The 19734-nt window shown below is 39.8% G+C and overlaps 1 protein-coding gene across 4 annotated transcripts in view; it reads right to left on the minus strand.

Moving 5' to 3' along the window:
- The window catches only part of JAKMIP1 (janus kinase and microtubule interacting protein 1), a 247120-nt gene that overhangs the window by 158045 nt on the left and 69341 nt on the right, over positions 1-19734 (minus strand). For 2 of the 4 annotated variants that reach the window (XM_077815867.1, XM_077815865.1), the window contains exon 1: positions 1984-2065. The exons of the other annotated variants lie outside the window; for them this stretch is intronic. The gene's annotated coding sequence lies outside the window, so the exon portion shown is untranslated. Of the gene's footprint in view, positions 1-1983; positions 2066-19734 lie in introns of those variants that run through there. 4 annotated transcript variants of the gene reach the window in all.

The raw sequence follows: 19734 nt of genomic DNA on the forward strand, positions 1-19734 counted from the left end.
CTTCTGCTGCCATTGAAGCTCCTATACCAGCATCCCTCCCTATTCCTGGGTAAAAGGCATGGTTGGAATACCAGTGTGCTTTGATGAACTCCAGATTTTGAAACAGCCCCCAGAGACTTCAGGGCACAAACTGCTTGATTTATAATGAAAATTAACTGAAAGGTAGAAATGGTAGGACAGCATGCTTAGGAGAAACTCTCTTCAGTTTGATTCAGTTAAAACTTCCTTACTGAACACACAATCAAAGTCTCTATCTAAACAGCATTAGAATAACACTAAGACAGAAACTGGGGTGGAAGGAGGACAATCAATGGGACACAATCATTCTGGGGTACAAAATATATCAGAAGGACAGAACAGGGCATTTGGTGGGTAGGAGTGGCATTTTATGTGAAAGAAAATGTAGAATCAAATGAAGTAAAAATCTTAAATGAAGGATTTGTGCTGGAAATGGCCTAACCTGACGATTACTTTAGATAAGCTATTACCAGCAGGACAGTGGGGTGGGAGGAGGTATTGTTTCATATTCTCTGTGTATATATAAAGTCTGCTGCAGTTTCCACGGTATGCATCTGATGAAGTGAGCTGTGGCTCACGAAAGCTCATGCTCAAATAAATTGGTTAGTCTCTAAGGTGCCACAAGTACTCCTTTACTTTTTCCACATTCCATAGAATCTCTATCAATAGTAATTCCATGCTCTAAGAAGAATATAACACTAGAGATCTATTATCGACCACCTGACCAGGACAGTGATAGTGACGATGAAATGCTAAGGGAGATTAGAGAGGCTATCAAAATAAAAAACTCAATAATAGTGGGGGATTTCAATTATCCCCACATTGACTGGTACATGTCACTTAAGGATGAAATACAGAGACAAAATTTCTCGATACTTTAAATGACTGCTTCTTGGAGCAGCTGGTACAGGAACCCACAAGGGGAGAGGCAATTCTCGATTTAGTCCTGAGTGGAGCGCAGGATCTGGTCCAAAAGGTAACTATAACAGGACCGCTTTCAAATAGTGACCATAATGTAACAACATTTAACATTCCTGTGTTGGGAAGAACACCTCAGCAGCCCAACACTGTGGCATTTAATTTCAGAAAGGGGAACTATGCAAAAAATGAGGAGGTTAGTGAAACAGAAAGTAAAAGGTACAGTGACGAGAGTGAAATCCCAGCAAGCTGCATGGACACTTTTCAAAGACACCATACTAGAGGCCCAACTTAAATGTATACCCCAAACTAAAAAAAACACAGTAAAAGAACTAAAAGAGAGCCACCATGGCTTAACAACCATGTAAAACAAGCAGTGAGAGATAAAAAGGCATCTTTTAAAAAGTGGAAGTCAAATCCTAGTGAGGTAAATAGAATGGAGCATAAACACAGCCAAATTAAGTGTAAAAATGCAATAAGAAAAGCCAAAAAGGAGTTTGAAGAACAGTTAGCCAAAAACTCAAAAGGTAATAACAAAAGGTTTTTTAAGTATATCAGAAGCAGAAAGCCCTCTAAACAACCAGTGGGGCCCCTGGACGATCGAGATACAAAAGGAGCACTTAATGATGATAAAGTCATTGCGGAGAAACTAAATGAATTCTTTGCTTCAGTCTTCATGGCTGAGGATGTTAGGGAGATTCCCAAACCTGAGCCATCCTTTGAGGTCTAAGAGGAAGACAGAAGGACACCTTTTTTATCCATCACTGAGGGACCAAAAAGGACAGTGCTTTTTGCATCCATGAACAGTGGATTCCAGCCAGGTGGGCTGGTGACAGTGGGAGCTTGCTTTAGGTGAGAAACTACTTTAGTCAAGGATTTTAGCCTGTTAAAATTAAGTTTAGAGGCATGTTATACTTTTGATTTTGTAACATAAATTTATGATTGTTTCACTATAGATATATTTCAGGCCTGTAATGTTATAAAGGACCTGATCCTGCATTGTGCGAGTCAAGCTATGTTTACCCTGTCTCTCTGGGGACCGCTTACCTGGCAATTGCTGAGATCGTCCAGTGACAGGGGCTGGATACCACAGGGAGCACTCTGAGGAGTTGGGGGTTGGTGTGTGTCTATCACTACTCTGCACAGAGAGGCTGAGGCCTGCAGAGATATGAAAGTTAGGGCTTGTGGGTGTGGCCAGAGACGATTGGTTTCAGGGAGCGTTGCGGCAGCAGGCACAGACAAGCCTGCTTCATGCTGAGGGCAGGTAGTGGTGAGGTACCTCACATCCCTTGATACTCGCAGGGAGAGTCACAGGTAGATTCTTTTCTGGATTAGGCATCAACCAACCGTCCCAGATTGATGGGATCTGTATTCATGCAAGCACCTCAACGCCTAACGTAAGACTTGATTTCCCAGCACACTAGTTGGCTGTTTAGGCCCTTTCGTCAGTTTTGGGGGGCCGATTTGGACCTTGCTAAATGCATAAGATTATGGCCTTTTGAGGATTTCACTGTGTTTCCAACAATATATCTATTGATGGTCTTCGATACATGTAGAGTGAGATGAAAATATTAGCTAAAATAAATACAAAACAGACCCTGGAAACTCTGGGTGCTGATTTACATTACAGACCTAAGAAATACCAGATTCCGACGAGCATCACTAAGCCATGAGATCATCACATCAAGAGCATGCACCAGCAGTAAGAAGGATCAAGAAAAGGGGAGCCTGATTTGCAGTTAATTAAGAAATCCTTTTCAGTACCAGTGTAAGCAAACAGCCTCCATGCTATGTGAAAACTAAAACCCAGGGGAGAAAGAGTTATGAAAGGTACATGGATCTGAGATGCTTACTATAAGAATGCAATTAAGGAGAAAGTAATAAAAAGGAACACTGAAACAATATCGAAAGAGATGACCTGCTCAGTTAGATATTGCTAGAAGAACAAGTTTTCAGGACAAGTACCTCTTTTCTCCCTGGCTAAACTTTCTTCTAAACTAAACAACCAACCAGCATTTCATGTTCCTCTTGATATTTTAAAACATGTAGTTAGGAGAATAAACAGGAGGACTAAGGACTTTTCTGCATGGTGTGTCAGTCTTAATTAGAGGGGAGTAAATTCTAGTGCACAGTAGTGCTTTGCACACGAGCTGACCCATGTAGACCTGGCTAGCACACACTAAAAGTTCCCTAGTGCACATTAATGTAGTAGTGGTTGAAACAGTTCTACATTAATGCGCACTAGGGAACTTTTAGTGTGCACCAGCAGGGTTCACATGCACCAGTTAGCGCATGACATGCTAGGGTGCACTAGAATTTACACCTCTCTAGTGCAGACTAATGCACCATGTAGACAAGCCGTAACTTGGACATTTGGGGCATGATCCTGCATGGTCTGAGCACTTCCTGAAATCAGTGGGAGTGAGTGGAGGACAGTAATCACCTTACAAGAAAGGTCCACAGCAAACTCGGAAACCTAGACAGACCCATTTAATATGTTAACTGAATTTTCTCCTATGAAGTCAAGTCTCCAAAAACCAATGAACACTAGATTTTGAGGAAAAGGGAAATTAGAATGTAAAGATATGAAATGGTCTCCAAATATACAACCATGAAAAAATGCTAACCAATAACCAGACACAAATTAATAGCACATGAAGTAAGCTCCGAATTAGAATTTGTATCCCCTTTTATGCTTCCCCAATGTCTTCATCTTGCTTTTTTAGCAATGTCATTAGCAATAAAAAATAAAATATTCCATTGTTGGGTCCAGTCCTCCAATCCTTAGTCACTTGAAGGGGACAACTAGTGAGCAACTATTGCTTGTGTAAGGACTATAAAATCAAGCCCTTCATAAACACATCAGATTGACAAACAATTGAATCTTAGTCACAATAATCAAGAAACAATCTTACAATTTTCAAACATATCATTAGCTTTCTGTCAGTTACTGAAGTGGTCCCAGAACACATTTAGGCATTCTCTAAATTAAGGGTTTTTTTAAATGTGTTAGCGAACATATTTTAATTAAGTGCTTTTTAAAAATGTATTAGCACCTAACATAGACAGAGTTTGACACTTTTAATAATGTTGGCTGGTCCTGGGCAGCTCCAAACATCTATGCCTGGTGCTAATAAAACCCACATGCTTTAGACTTAAAAAATAAACTGTTGCAATGTAACAAAAGGGAGAGCAGCAGTGGTGAGAAGGAATGGACTGAAGACTGCCAGGGTACCTGATAACAGTCTGCAAATAAGGGCCTGTCTACACTTAAAACACAGCAGAAGTGCAGCTGTGCTGCTGTAGTGCTTCAGTGAAGATGCTATCTATGCCAATGGGAGGGCTTCTCCTGACAGGATGGGTAATCTACCTCCCCGAGGGGCGGTAGCTAGGTCGATGGGAAAATGCTTCCATAGACCTAGTGTTGTCTACACCGAGGGTTAGGTCAGTTTCACTGTCTTGCTCAGAGTTATACCAATCTAATTTCCTAGTGTACATCAAGTCTAAATTAAGGGCTATCATACAGCAGGTTGCTCTTCATGTCCACTAAAGGCAGGACAAGTAGTAATCTGCAGCAAGGGAGATTTAGGTTAGATATTAGCAGAGGTGAAAGTAAGCCGGTTTGCCCCGGGGTGGATCGGCTTCCCCAGGCAGCAGCTGGAGCCCCCGGCCCTTTAAATTGCTGCCAGAGCCTTGTGGCGGAGCCCTGGGGTAGCGGTGGTGGGGCTGGGGCAGGCTCCGGGGACGATTTAAAAGGCCCAGGGCAGTAGTGGCAGCTGGAGCCCTGCTGCCGGAGTCCTGGGGAAGCGGTGGCAGGGCTCCGGGGACGATTTAAAGGGCCCAGGGCTCCAGCCGCCGCTGCCGCCCAAAGCCCTTTAAACTGCTGCCAGAGCCCCGACTGCCGCTTTTACCCCGGGGAGGGGGAAGGAGGCACTTGCCGGTACAGGGTGGGCCAGGGCTGGCTCCGACATCCCCCAGCCCTGCCCCTTCCACCCAAGGCCCTGCCCCTTACGGGGACCAGAGCAGGCCCCAGCCCAGCCCCGTACCGGTAAGTCCCTAGACTTACTTTCACCCCTGGATATTAGGAAAATCTTCCTAACTAGAAGGATAGTTAAGTACTGTAATAGGTTACCAGGAATTGTCTAGGTATACTTGGTCCTCCTTCAGGATAGGGAGATGAACTAAATGACCTCTTGAGGTCCCTTCCAGCCCTACATTTCTATGATTTGTTTGAATCTCTCTCTCTCTGCATACGTTCACAGAGCAGAGCAGGAGTCTCAGTTAAGTACCAAGAAAATCCCAGAAGGGTGTCCGTTACTAAGCATGTTCAGTAGGTTTCTTGAAGCCATATAGAAAGTATCTATTATGGGATGACGGAGCTGCATGTCTTACAGATTCCCAGCCTTGGAGCTGAGCCAATCTGAGCTCAGAGAGGAAATGGTATAAAGACAGGAGTTACTGAGGCCTACTCTAACCTTAAAAATTAGATCCACCTTGCTACATCACTCAGGGCTGTGAAAAATGTTGTACACTGAGCACTGTCATTAGGTCAACCTAACCCCCAGCATAAACGTGGCTAGGTCAACAGAATTCTTCCATCGACCTACCTACCGCCTCTCAGAGAGATGAACTAACTACATCATTTGAAAACCCCTTCTGCTGATGTAGGAAGCACTGTAGCTATGTTGCTGTAGTGTAGACAGGCCCCATTAGCATTACGGGATTTGGCAAAAGACCACAAAACAAGGCCATGAGGTGTGCCAGCTGCGTCATCAGCATCTGTAACATCCTGGCTGCAAGGATGATATTACTGTCTGACACACAAACTGAGGCAAGCCAGTCGTTTAGTAATTGAGGAATGAAAGCAGCTTGCTAGGAGGATCCACTGACTAGTCTTTTTTTTTTTAAATATAAATTTCCAGTGACGCTGCAGCTACCGAAATGCAAATTTAAATAAATAGATAATCTTTTATTATATTGCCAGAACCTTAAAGATCACCCATGACAATTATAAAACACAGAATTAGTTTCAATGGTAATTTTGTCTTTACGATTTTATTTTAATAGCCACATTACATTTTAAAGTTATGGTAAATAGGCTGTATGCTTTTTTTTTTTTTTTAATGTTTCCATCAGGATTCAGGGATACTGAACACATCACAAAGCTGTTGTACACCATACGTCAGTGTGAAATGACCTGAACATTACTACTTTTGCATGTGCAGCAGAATTCTGGTATGTTGCCACACCTATGTAAGCAGCCCTTTGCTATCATTGTTAATCACTGTTTTATTTATTCTGCATTCATAGAGACAGAATAATCAGACAGCTTAGCACTACACTTGCTTAATTTGTTAATCTTTTACCACCTTTTAACCCCATCCTGCATTGAAAACAGAGTCAGATCCTCAGCTGGTATAAATCTATATACTCAGTGGAGCTGTACTATTTATACCAGCTGAGGATCTGTCTTCCTTAAAAAAAGAAAAATCTTAATGTGGTTCAGCTGTGTTTGCTTGTACTAATGAATTACATTCAAATGCTTTGCAAAGAAAGACAATTCTTTACAGATCCTTCTGAATTTTAAGGGCACAAGACATTTTTTGGAAAAAGCGTAACTCTTGCTCTCATCAAGGCTTCCTCCCCCTTTTAATAAATTATTTCCCTAGGAGCCCATCTAATTGTTTGACTGATTCAAAAAAAAAAAAAAAAAAGAGTCCCTAACTGATACGCCATTTTGACAATTTATTATTCTTTCAGTGAGAAATTGTTTGACCTCTTTCTGTAGTTAGTGTCAAGTTTTTAAAAATACCAATCCATTGCAGCCTATGTTATCAGCTCAGTGGAAATCTCCACTCACAATGGCATTCTCCGTGGCAATTAAAGTGTTGAGTATTGTAAATGAGGCTCCTTTTTGTCTGCCTTTTCCTACATTTCAGTTATTAAAATTGTATGCCCTTGCCACAAAGCTGATGTCTAATATGCATACTGGTACTTCCTGTGCTGTCAGGATGGCAGAAATTCTGGGGGAGGTAAATGAATTGGCCACGTTTATCTAGATTTTGGTTTCTCTGAGGCTTCCAGCTAGAAAGTCAACTGTAACAGCGGTTTTGGTGTTGTGACATCTGTCTCAGCGAAGGTTCTAACTCATCTCACATACGGTAGATCACTAAATATCAGACAACCAGGAGCAAATTCAAAACAGTGCCAAAGAAAGGAGAAGTCCTAAATCCCTGACCCAAACCTCTGACACATCTAGCCCTTCAAAATGTTTCATTGTTTACTTCTGTTGCCAGTATGTCATTTTAGAAGTTGGTCAACACAAAGCATGAAGCACTGGAAATGAATCAAATGATAACTTTGTATCCTTTTCAATTTCACTTACTTTCTCTGTAAATTTTGAGACTCCAAATCAGCAAGGTACACAAGCACTTGTCTAATTTGGGACTACTTGTTTATGTAAGTACCTCAGAGAATGTTCTCCAAAAAGTTTTAAAGGAGCACTTAATAAAAACCATTGTCCATCTCTCCATTTATCAAAATACACTTTTAGGAATAAAAGTAAATTAGTAAGATTTCCCTACTCATTCCATTCTTTCCTATTAGAGACACAGCTGAAATTGTCCTTTACTGCAAAGAAGTTAAATTTTAACTTCAGTTTATAGCTTCTGACACTATGTTTTTGTGTACTGTAATAGCTGATTCTAGGGAGGAGTCATTGTCTGGTGCTTAAAGAAATAGCTGTTAAAACAACAATGAAAGATAATGTGTTATGCTTGTTATGCTAATCCAAAAGCACACTGAAGTCAACGAAAAGACACATTCTTTGTCAGAAAGAAATGGAGTACTTGTGGCACCTTAGAGACTAACCAATTTATTTGAGCATGAGCTTTCGTGAGCTACAGCTCACTTCATCAGATGCATACTCATGCTCAAATAAATTGGTTAGTCTCTAAGGTGCCACAAGTACTCCATTTCTTTTTGCGAATACAGACTAACACGGCTGTTACTCTGAAACCATTCTTTGTCAGTTGATTTTGGGTGAGGTCCTATGTGCACATTTCTTAATTCCTTGTTAAATTTGGATTTTATTTATTTTAAAATTGTGAGGTGAGTTTGGCATTAACGCTACTTTAGCTCACGTAATCTCAGGCTCCCAATCCTCTAGGTACCCTTATGATCTCACAGATCTCATTGCAGGAAACGGGCTTCCTATATACTTTTAAATAATACATTTGACAGGGCACAAGCATGAACAAACGGCAACAGTGTGTAGCACCACAGTACAATACAATTGTGAAAAGTAACTAGAAAACAAATGTCATCAGGATGCAAACAAACAAAATACAGGAAATTGTGTAAGGAATACGTTTTGCAACTAATCAATTTTTCACCCTATAAAATGCCTTGGCTCAGTTATGAAAAAAAGGCTATGAAATAAGCTTGCAGGTCTCAGTCCAGGTCCCAGAGGCAAGTGTTGCCCCCAAAAAATCACCTTATTCACACCTCTGGCAACCTCAGCATAGCCCAAGTACTAGAGACTAAGAAGCCCAACCCTAAAGATGGTCCCATTAGCTCGTGATGAGGATGGGGATGAGGCACATAGATTGGGCAGTGCAGTAGGGAAGCTTGCAATGCTGCTGTCCCTCTTCTGTGGATAAAGAGAAGATTGCTATACCTAGGACTGTTAGTCTGGCACATCTCACAAACAAGCAATCTAAATTCACGCAGACATGCACACCCCTAAAACGAAACACTGTTGATATTCATTTTCTATCTAAAGGCTTCTCTGAAGATTCCACTAAATAGTCTATATATATACACACACACCCGTACATAAATTATACATATATATAATTTCTATAATATTAATTACATATTATTCTGAATAAGATTCTCTGAAACAAGTGGAGTAATGTACCCATAGGTCACTGTACAAAAGGGAAAGCTCAACTGTGACAAGTATATGCCTCTGTAACATACAAAAGAGGAAATTCCAGTGTCAATGATCTATGCTATGTAAAGTAATAGGAACTCAACTGCAAATAAGGAGCACCAAACAATGTTCTGATGATAATAAACCCCTATTTTCCTTTCCTCACCTCACTCTTTGTGAAATGTGGACGTGAATGTAAAACAGAGTTATGTGGCTCTTGTAAATGAAAAACACTCCTCTTTCTTCTCCCGCTGGAAAAGCGCGGTTTCATCGGCTCAAGCACTTTTATGGTGGGTGTTAAGTTCATAAGCTCACTAATGAAACAGTCTTTCTTGTAGTAAAGAAAGGAGGATGTAAAAGGAAAGACTGTCTAAAAATCTGTGACCATGCTAAGAGCTCAATTCGGTAGATCCCTCCCTCATTATAATGAAAATATCTTACTCACTAAAATAAAAGGAGTTCTTTTAGTCAACACCAGCAATATTAGCTCTCCAAAAATAAAACTGCGGTAAGTGTGACATCTGTAGACAGCCTCTTAAGCCTGGTAATGCGCACATGTAATTTAGAAGATAGCCAAATAAAAGTGGCTGCCATCTGCCCAAACGACACATGAATAAACAGGCAGATTAGCCCAGCTCTCTGCACTGGCATAAAAAAAGTCACAAATATAAATTCACATGCAGGTAGTGTAAGTACATGTGGAAGAGGCAAGACTGACAGAATGGAAGGCCAGCCAGAGTACTTCATACACAGAACAAACTCAGCAGGGACTCAAGCCTGCTTCCAGCTTGTCAAGCTTGGAGCTGAAAGACCTGATCCTGAAAACACTTACTCATATGAGTAACTTCACTTATCTGCATTGTCCCATGGTCAGAAAACTAACTCACATGGAAGTAAAGTTACTTCCACATGTCAGTGGGTTGCACAGTTCGGTCCACAGTAAACTGGGTAAGAACTAGATCCTGCAGCGGGGAACTTTCCAGGTTAGTTATTCAAGAAAGTCAGCCATCCAGAGAACATTTAATGAAGCCAAAAATACAGTCAGCACATCCATTTCCTTATTGCCAAGATCTCTACTGCTAAGGAATATATTTGATGAGAATGAAGGAGTGACTGGAACCAGATATAGCAAGTGACCAAAGTGCTAAAATAACTTAGCGCCTTTTAAGAAGCATTGCAGGTTGGGCTGAAGAAAGTGCATTATTTAGTACTAAGGTGAGGATGAGAAGGGCAATTTTAAGAGCCTAATACTTCCCAAGTAATATTCATGTATTATATTAGATCATTTTTCAGTTATCCAATTCAATATTTTAGCAATAAATATTCCAATTATCATGTTGTTACTTTATATAGTCTCTTAATATTCATTTGTAAGGGCTCCCATCTATGTTATCCTATTACAATAAAGTGCTCTTACACATTCTTTGGACAATATAAGAACTGATCATTTGTGCATTGTGACGTGGTTTAAATTGGTCTCAAAATAGAACTGGGCATGACACTACATACTAATAATTCATGTGTAACAAATGTTCAGGCACATGGTTTGAATGCACTTGTTTCATTTGAGTCATTTGTTTGAATGCACTTGTTTCATTTTGGGGAAAGAATTTGGATATACAAATTACTCCAGAGTAATGGGCTTTGATCTGGAAAAGAGGATTCGCAACCTCAGTCTGTAGCAAGATATACGATAACTCAGTGACTTTTTGGTAATCCTCCTGGTACTTCCTTGCAGAAATGGTCATACTCAAAGAAGTGGAGGTGTTTTGGTAGCTGCTAGGCTACTGATAACCTCTCACTGGAAAAAAACAAATAGTCCCAAATTAGAAAAATGTTTCTAAAACATATGTGAGGTTATTATGGAAAACTTAACCCATCAATTCCATATCTATCGAAACAGAAAGAAGACAAAGAAATATTTAGGTATTTGGCTACCATTTATTCAGTACTCAGACAAAGTAATTGACCAGCAAAATCCATATTTTAAATATTAACATTTGATAGACACACCCGGTTTTATAAATGAGCACAATTAGCAGTTTCACTCAATGTAATCAAGTCACCAGAAACAAGACATCCTGAGTAAAAAGGCTCACTGCCCTCAAGTAACATCCTGCTAAAAAGAGACTGGACGATTACATTACGGCATGATGTTTCTCTAAACAAAAGAATAAGTTCAGGGGTCGCAATAACATTTTCTTTCTGATGTTTTCACTACTGGTACATCTGCTAAAACATCCTAAATAAAATAGTTATTTAAAAAAGCCAGAAAACAATCCAAGATAAATTCATAAGATTTGATTACAAATTGAAATATACACAAACTCCAGCTGCAGTTTATGTGCCACTATCCTGATCGCATACATGATGACATCATTTCAGGTAGCACAGTGTTCTGAAAGCAGGAGCGAGGAGAAGGCTAATATTGCACTCCCATCTAGCTGAGCAGCAGAATTTTGGATTCCATTTTCTCACCTATGACCAACCCCCTCAGAGTTCTGGGTGTTTTGGCTAGGTTTCTGACCATGGACAGTCCAGTCCATTTGAAACCTTGTTCTCAGTACTTTGCATCTCCCAAACTACCCACAAAAGCTATTTACAATACCAGTAAGATGAGCAGTGAAGCACAAAAATATGTTATTGCCAAGTTGGAGTGACAGGACCCATCTGCTAGGGCAGTTAGGTAATGCTGGTTGGGGCTACAAACACAGGCAGACTTCCCTGGTCACCTTAAAAGCAACAGTTCCCAGTCCCCCTCCCTGTAACAATGGCATTGCCTGCAGAATTTGGAAGCCTTCCCTGGTTCAGTTTACACCTAGCTCAAAACTAAGGCTTTTGTTTTATGTGAAAAAGCAGAAGGTAATGGTACTCAGCCATAGAGACTACCTCCTAGCACTGGGGGAGAGAATGGTACGTATCCTGAAGGTGAGGTAATCCCTATGGGGACATAGGGACATGATGCCGCTGTGTCCTAAGTAGTACTTGCTGCAATAACAACCACTGCTTTGTAATAGAAAAATATGTAGCCATTTGTTCCAATACTAGTCATTCTAATACACAGTCGGTTTTCTTTCCTTCTTGATTTATCACCATATGTTCCATTATAAAAGACCCACTCATCCTTTCAAAATGTGTTAAGATGTAGTTTATTCTAAGCCTCTCTCTCATATTCATGTAATTAACTTAGGCTTGAATAGAGACTGGGAGTGGCTAAGTCATTATGCAAGGTAACCTATTTCCCCTTGTTTTTTTCCTATTCCCTCCCCCCAGACGTTCTTGTTAAACCCTGGATTTGTGCTGGAAATGGCCCAACTTGATTATCATACACATTGTAAGGAGAGTGATCACTTTAGATAAGCTATTACCAGCAGGAGAGTGGGGTGGGGGAAGAGAAAACCTTTTGTAGTGGTAAACACCCATTTTTTCATGCTTTGTGTGTATAAAAAGATCTTCTACACTTTCCACAGTATGCATCCGATGAAGTGAGCTGTAGCTCATGAAAGCTCATGCTCAAATAAATTGGTTAGTCTCTAAGGTGCCACAAGTACTCCTGTTCTTTTTGCGAATACAGACTAACACGGCTGTTACTCTGAAACCAGTAAAATATCTGTATATCAGGTTGTTAGGCAATACTTTGTATCTTTCTCATTCCTGCCCCCAGCTGTGGATTTCTGGAACAGGAGATGTTTGTTGCTTTCGGGCAAAGTAAAGTAATACTCAGCATGGATAGAAGTGGCACTTAATGAAGACTTGGTAAATATGCTGCACAGAACAAACAAGCAAGAGATGCACTACATATTGTAGTGACAAATTACACAGCTATTGCTTTTCCCTCTCCCCGACATTCAATCTTCATCTAATATACCAACTAGCACTTCAAAATGTGGAACCCTTCCCCATGGATCCCCGAAAGGGAACAGCTGAAGAGTGGCTGCTGAAAAGCAAAAGAAAGATGGGTGGCTAAAGAAAACACCACAAACAGAAAAGGCCTAAGCAAAGGTATAAGTACAAAGCTGCACTGGCAGAAGCATCATGCTAAAAGGCAGGAAGAACAAAGATGATAGGGAAATCAGCCACGGTGGGAAGGAATCATTCATCTGTGCAATATTTACAACAACTTGAAGAAGAATCTCAACCATTTAAAATGAACACACTTACTTAGCTCTTACAGAGCACTTTGCATTTCCAAAGGGCTACACAAACATTAGCAAATGAACCAAGCCTTAAACAAACAACACTCGAGAACATAAAAATGGCCATACTGGATCAGACCAATGGTCCACCTAGTCCTGTATCCTGTCTTTTAACAGATGCTAGTGACAGGTGCTTCAGAGGGAACGAACAGAACAGGACAATTATTGAGTGATCCATCGCCTGTCATCCAGTCCAAGCTTCTGGCAGTCCTAGGCTTCAGGAAACCTAGAGCATGGGATTCCATCTATGACTGTCATGGCTAATAGACCATGATGGACCTTTCCTCCATGAATGTATGGTTCTTTTTTTTAACCCAGTTATACTTTTGACTTCACAAAATCCCCTGACAAGTCCCACAGGTTGACTGTACATTGTGTGAAGAAGTACTTCCTTAGGATTGTGTTAAATCTGTTGCCTATTAATTTCATTTGGGGATACCTGGTTTTGAGTTGAGAAGTAATAAATAACACGTCTTTATTCACTTCCTCCACACCATTCAGGATTTTAGAGACCTCTGACATATCCCTCTTTAGTCATCTCTTTTCTAAGCTGAACAGTCCCAGCCCAAATGGAAATTATTCCATGCCCCAATCATATTTGTTGCTCTTCTGTTTCTTTTCAATTTTAATACAGATTTTTTTCAGATGGGGTGACCAGAACTGCACGCAGTATTCCAAATGTGGCTGTACTATGGCTTTATTCAGTGGCATTATGATATCTTCTGTCATATTATCTATCCCTTTCCTAATGATTCGTAACATTCTGCTAACTCTTTTCACCGCCACTGCACATTAAGCAGATGTTTTCAGAGAACTACCCACATTGATTCCTAGATCTCTTTCTTGAGTGAATTTAGACTCCATTATATGGTATCTATAGTTGGGATTTTCTTTCCAATGTTCATTACTTTGCATTTATCAACATTGAATTTCATCTGCCATTTCGTCGCCCAGTCACCCAGCTTAGTGAGATCCCTTTGTTACTCTTTGCAATCAGCTTTGGAATTAACTATCTTGAGTAATATTGTAATGTCTGCAATCTTTGCCACCTCACTGTTTACCCCTTATTTTCTAGATGATTTATGAACATGTTGAACAGCATAGATCCCAGTACCGATCCTTGGGGGAGCCCACCATTTACCTCTCTCCCCTGTGAAAACTGACCATTTATTCCTACACGTTGTTTCTTATGTTTTAACTGGTTATTGTGCCAGGAGAGGACCTTCCCCCTTATCCCATGACTTCTTACTTGGTTTAAGAAGTTTTGGTGTGGGACCTTGTCAAAGACTTTGTGGAAGTCCACGTACACTGTACCAACTGGATCACCCGTGTCCACATGCTTGTTGACCCTCCTTAAAGAATTCTAATAGATTGGTGAGGCCTGATTCCCCTTTTCAAAAGCGGTGTTGACTTTTCCCCGACATGTCGTGTTTATCTATATGTCAAATAATTCTGTTCTCCTCTTCTTTTAATTGTTTCAACCAATTTGCCTGGTATTGAAGTTAGGCTTACCATCCCTTAATTGTCAGGATCACTTCTGGAGACTTTTTTTTAAAAAAAATCAATGTTACATTAGCTATCCTCCAGTCATCTGGTACAGAGGATGATTTAAGCTATAGGTTACATACCACAGCAATTTCATATTTGAGTTTTTCAGAACTCTTGGGTGAATACCATCTGGTCCTGATAACTTATTACTGTTTAATTTATCAATTTGTTCCAAAACCTCCTCTACTGACATCTCAGTCTGGGACGGTTGCTCAGATTTGTCACCTAACAAGAATTTTTCAGGTGTGGGAATCTCCCTCCCATCCTCTGTAGTGAAGACGGATGCAAAGAATTCATTTCATTTCTCCCCTGTGGTTTTGTGTTGCTTGAGTGCTCCTTTAGCAGCTCAGACATCCAGTGCCCCAGCCCCCATCATTTGGCAGGCTTCCTGCTTCTGATATCCTTAATAAAATGTTTGCTGTTAGTTTTTGCCTCTTTTGCTAGTTGCTCTTCAAATTGTTTTTTGGCATGCCTAATTACATTTTCACTTGACTTGCCAGAGTTAATGCTCCTATTATCCGCTGGGATTTGACGCCAACTTTATAGGATGTCTTTGTCTCTAACCACCTCTTTTACTCTGTTGGTTAGCCATGGTGGCATTTTTTTATCCTCTTACTGTTTTTTGTTTTATTTGAGATATACATTTAGTTTAAGCCCAGATTATGGTGTTCTTAAATACTTTCCATACAGCTTGCAGGCATTTCATTCTTGTGACTGTTCCTTTTAATTTCCATTTAACTAGATTCCTTTTTTGTGTAGATTTCCTTTTTGAAATTAATAGTTGGTTTCTTTGGTATTTTTGCCCTACAAGGATGTTAAATGTAATTACAATATGGTCACTATTACAAAACAGTTCAGCCACGTTCACCTCTTGGATCAGATCCTGTGCTCCACTTGGGACTAAATCAAGAATTGCCTCTCTCTTTATGTGTTCTTGGACTAGTTGCTCTAGGAAGCAGTCATTTCCACATGGCTTTCATATATCTCTAAGAAAATAATTCCCTTCTCATCGCTTCTTATATAAGGGATTCATGCTGTCAGATACAGAGCTGTATTTCTTCAATTTAAAGGCAAATATGTCACTAAATATTAGGTATTCCACTGGCAATAGAGCTAAGCTATTAAACCAAAATCCATTTGATCAGCCTAGAGGTACAGAATTGCAGTTTTACTAAAATATCACTCAGATATTACAATACCACAGTTTAAACTGCCAACACATTTTATGGGATTTTTCAGTTAAACAGTAAACAAACCTAGTTTACTACTCTGTTGGTCTTACTGTCAGGGTTTAGTGAGGCCCAATGCTCTGACTTGTCATGGGGGGAGGGCCAGTGATTTTGGAAGCTCTTTCTACTTCCTTTGCTTCTTTGTCACCTCATGTTCCCCTCAGCTTTACATCTGGACCAGAGTAAAGCTTAACAAGACCACAATTAGCACCAAGTTCCTGAGTATAAGGACTTCTTCAACAGTTCCACCAAATGAGTGGAACAAACATGAACGTTCCTAGTTGGTTTTAATATGCAGGCAAAGTAGGTGTTTGGAGCATCACTCCATTCATTCAAGTTTTTCAGTCAGATATAAGAATGGTGGCAGTACTGCTTCTACTCCCAATCTTGCCTCCACGGCTTCCTCTACTTCTGCTCCTTATGCATTCTCATCAAGCCATTCCCCTTACTTAGCCTTAGAAACTAATTTCTACCATTTTGCCTACAACCAGTAATTGAGAAGGAAAGGTAATATTTAAAAAAAAAAAAAAAGTGACCAAGATGAGTAACATCCCTTACTGAGGAACTATGAAATCTTATTACTGTCAGCCTGGTCTATCTTCTCCTTCCTCCCACATTTTTTGTCTTGGCTGTCTGTTAACTACCCCTCACTTATATTGCCATGTCAGATTTAGGTTGTAATCTCTTCAGAACAGGAACTGTGTCTTTACTTGTTTCTATCACATACCTAAGTATATTTTGATTGCTCAAAAAACATATTAAGTGAAAAAAGCCCACAAGCTCCTAACGTAACTATATGAAGTGGATCAGCAAAGCTCTTAACCATGTGTTTGAAGTTAAACACTTATTTTAAGCCCATTGAGTCACCTGTAGGAAGTCTATGGGATATAAACATGTGCTGAAGTGCTCTACTGAATCAAACCTGTGTTTTTTAGCCAGCTGGCTTAATAACCTAGGCTGTATTTCATAAAAAGCTTAATGTGGGAAAATCCAAAAAAAGACAAGTGAAAAATCTATACCACCCAAACCTCCACGCCAATGATTTCTGTCTTCCACTTTTTTCTTAAAACAACAGATGTTGCTTACACAATCCACTACTAGAAATGAATAGGCTACTTAAAGCCTTCATGGAATCACCAAGACTTCACTCTTATTTTTAAAAGAAGGAAAAATACCAATTTTCACACCTTGATAGCCATCTGAAGTTCAATAAATTCCATCAGTATCTTCTTCCCCAACACAATTCTATGTCATAGTTTGACAATCCACTTCAGACACGCAGACACCAAAGTGATGGACATGGTTTAAATGCCTACAGAGAACAGTCTCCTCTCCACGCAATCAGAGAGTTGTGACTGCTAACCCTTGTAAAACCTTAATTTCTGGGAATTACAGGTCAATGAGCCTTACTTCAGTACCAAATAAACTGGTTGTAAATAATGGAAGAGATCTCTAACACACCTCAATGGACACAACGAATCTGACCTAGATGATGGTGCACTCTGCTTCCTTCTCTGCACTTGAGCAATACAGGGCCATGGTTACGTCTCCCCTTGTCCCTCATTGACCCCAAACAGGGCTGGATTACCCAATAGGCAGACTAAGCATGTGCTTAGAGCACCAGCAAAGCAGGGAGCACCAAAAAGAAAAAAAGATATATATTTTTTAAAATTTGATATTTCAAAAAAAAAAAAAAGCATTGAAGCAGTCATCATGGGAAAAATCAGAACTTTGTTAGACTTCCTTACACTCCACTACACACTCTTCCCCCGTTTTCCTGTTCTCTTTTTTATTACTTATCCTCAGCTAAACCAGAGGGGCATCCTACTAACGTAGATCGAAATAATGCGAGGAAATCAGATCCAGTCATGTATTGCAATACATTTTTGTTTTATTATTGATATATTCTTCTGAGTTATACATATTGATTCATTTTTTTCTTTCATATATTTTATATATATATATATATATCTACACATATACACACATATATACACACACACACACACAAAAATAGTGTGCCTTGTGTAATTTGTTTTTGTTTTTTTTTTTAAGTTCAGATAACTGAGATAAGGGGCAGGATGAAACGTAACCAACTGAGTGGAGCACAGAAACGTAAACTGGTGGAAGAAAAGAAACAAAAAACTAGTGGAATTTTCCAAAATCTTCCAAAGCTGACATAATTTTTCAAAGCGAATCTATCAGAAGCAACATCTTCTCTCAGTAGCACAGACATTGTTCCAAAACCTGTAGATGTTTCAGAGACTGACCCTTCTTCTATTGGTGAAACAAACACCATTCCAGAACATGTGAATGTATCAGACTGTAACTGATCATCCTACTTCTGGTGGTAAAACAGACGTTGTTCTAGAAAGTGTGGATGTGTCAGAGACTGAACCTGCTCATGCTGTAAATAATAGGAGAAAAGATCCTGGTATGTGGGTTGATTTATAACATTCCTCAATTTGAAAAGCCACACTGGTGAAGAAATGGCAAATCAAGTACTGCATTATCTGTTCCAAGTTTGCAAAATAGATTTCTCAAAGTGCAGAGATCAATCTTTGACAATGCTGCCAGCATGTCAGGGCGTTATCAAGGAATGCAGAAGAAGCTTTTAGAACAGAACAAATATGCCATATTCATACCACGTGCTGCACACTCTCTCAATCTTGTTGGCCACAGTGGCAGTAAGTTTTGATTGTTGTCCGGTGGCAGTAAGTTTTTTCTCAACAGTCCAGTTACTTTATACATTTTTTTCTGCCTCAACACACCCATGGGCAGTTCTTAAAACACATTTGGGCAATGATCGTGTGTTGAAATCTCTTTCTAATATTCGCTGGGAGGCACATGCAGTGGCAACAAGTGCAATTCTGGAGTCCTACTCAAAGGTTGTGGATGCATTAGAAAGTATAGCTGAAGACCAATCTCAAAAGGGAGAAACTGTATGAGAGGCAGAAAACACTGCAAAGAAGATGCAAGAACTAGAGTTTGTATTCATGTTGACCATGTGGAATGAAATTTTACAACACTTTTACCACACAAGTCAATCTCTCCAAGAAAAAGAATTGGATCTGCAAACATGTGCAGACCTCTGTCAATCATTAGCAGACCACTTACACACTTTGAGGAACGATTTCAAAAGATTTGAAGACATATCAAAAGATATCTTGCCTGATAATAACTACAAAGAAGCCCAGTCCCCACAAGCAAATCAGGAAAAAACAAGCAAATGATAGCAGTGCAACAGAAACAGCACAGAATCCTAGAGACAAATTTTGCGTATCTACTGACTACGTTATAATTGATACACTTGAAGCTCATATGAAGAGGAGGGGTGAAGTGTACAAAGTAGTATCAAGTAGATTTTCTTTTCTAAATGATATGGACTTATCTGATGAACAATATTCACAAGGTTCCCAAAAGCTAGTTGACTCATACCCTGTTGACTTGAACATGAATCTCTGTGGAGAAGTACAGCAGTTCCACTGTTATATGCGCATAAAGTTTAATGAAACAGGAAAAATGAAATTCAGTCACATTGATCTTCATGACACAATATTGAAAGACGGGTTTCAGAGTAAGAGCCGTGTTAGTCTGTATTCGTAAAAAGAAAAGGAGTACTTGTGGCACCTTAGAGACTAACCAATTTATTTGAGCATAAGCTTTCGTGAGTTACAGCTCACTTCATCAGATGCATCCGATGAAGTGAGCTGTAGCTCACGAAAGCTTATGCTCAAATAAATTGGTTAGTCTCTAAGGTGCCACCAGTACTCCTTTTCTTTTTTATTGAAAGACGAAATACTATGTGTATTTCCAAATGTAGAGATCGCACTACGTATTTTTCTAACATTGATTATTAACTGCTCCGCAGAACGCCCTTTTTCTCAGC

The sequence above is a fragment of the Eretmochelys imbricata genome, chromosome 4, assembly GCF_965152235.1.
Source record: "Eretmochelys imbricata isolate rEreImb1 chromosome 4, rEreImb1.hap1, whole genome shotgun sequence".
Classification (NCBI taxonomy): Eukaryota; Metazoa; Chordata; order Testudines; family Cheloniidae; genus Eretmochelys; species Eretmochelys imbricata.